Below are 1,728 nucleotides of genomic sequence, written 5' to 3'. Positions count from 1 at the left end.
CAGTATCACAGCAGTGTTCAGGTATTCTGGTAATATTCCAGTATCACAGCAGTGTTCAGGTATTCGGGTAATATTCCAGTATCACAGCAGTGTTCAGGTATTCGGGTAATATTCCAGTATCACAACAGTGTTCGGGTATTCGGGTAGTATTTCAGTATCACAACAGTGTTAGGGTATTCTGGTAATATTCCAGTATCTCAGCAATCTTAGTTCATATGAAGTTTTGTCCTGTGATTTTTCTCATAACTTCATTTTTCTGAATCATTGAATGAAATGTTTATTTACAATTTTCATTTGTTATTGTTTAAATCAATATTATGATAATTATCGTTATTATCATTAAGCTTTTCATTGTTAATTTTAACTTAATATTTATGTTTAGTTTATTGTTTTCTAATATTTCTAATTTATAGAACAAAATAGATTCTTCTTGTTTGTCAACTCATTTCTTAAAAGTTTTTGGTTGAATTTTTTAATTTTAATTGATATAACATTTTTACTGATTTTATTCTATGTGACATTTCTTTGCTTCTTCCCCATCTCTGTCACCTGTAATTTCTTTTACCCTTGCTAATTTTTACATATCATAATGAACTTTGAACTCATTGATCAGTAAAATTTTAACCTTATATAAATTTCTTATTTCTGCGTGTAGCTGTTTGTGTATATTCTCTAAAACTAATTAAATATTCACTTCTTCCTTTCAAAATCATAATGGAAGATGATAATTCTTATTCTTCCTTCATTTCATATTCTTTATTTAATTATCTAATTCGGTAATCATCTCTCAATAATTATTTCAATCCTTGAATATTCTAAATCCTCACCTATAACTTCTAACTTTTGTATCATTTTAACAATTAATTACCATTCTGGATCATTCCTTATGACGGAATGTAATTTATTATAAAGTTATTTTTTAATGATATATAATTTCTTCGAATGATGTCATAGCTTTTTTGGAGGAATATCATAGCCATTAATAGCTTGCAAGATGTTTTCTTTGAAATAAGAAATTAGATAAATCAATTTTTGAATATTTGATATCATTTGAAAATGTACTGTAACATTAAAGCTATTCCAGAATTTTCTTTTAGTTTTTTTTTTTTTGGTCACCATTAAATGTTAGCAATGATAATTGTCGTAAAAGATTGCTTTCCTTTTTTTTATTAAAGAAATATTAAATTGAAATAAAGGGAAGTTTATGTGAATTGTTTTAGTCCTAAAATTGATACAAATAAATTAGTACTAAGATTTATTGTTATATTAACAAGATGAGATGAGAATACAAGAATATAGGATTATTGTAGTATTAAACGGATAGGAGGGATACATTTAGGACAGGACAGTTGTCGGTCATTGGTCATCGGTAAAGGAAAGGGGACAAGACTTGTTTAGCGGGTTAAAAAAAGCTCTAACAATATGAGGACATTTATACGTTTATATCATTTAAACTATTTGGCATAAAACCAGAAAAATACAAAAAATCATAATATTTACATTTGTCTACTTGGCAGAAGACCAAGAAATATTAAATTATGATGTTTACATTTAACAATTTGTCAAAGATCAAGTGATTTTGCAATACATATTATGAATTTTCTCGGTTTTTCGACAGTAATTGAGATAAATTTACTCTTGTCTAATAAGCTATTTGAAATGAGCCTTGGCTTACACATTGAAGTAGTAATTCGATACATAGTTACAGTTGAAATGAGCCTTGGCTTA

The sequence above is a fragment of the Loa loa genome (assembly GCF_000183805.2).
Source record: "Loa loa unplaced genomic scaffold supercont3.213, whole genome shotgun sequence".
Lineage (NCBI taxonomy): Eukaryota > Metazoa > Nematoda > Chromadorea > Rhabditida > Onchocercidae > Loa > Loa loa.
This window is presented reverse-complemented; position numbering follows the sequence as displayed.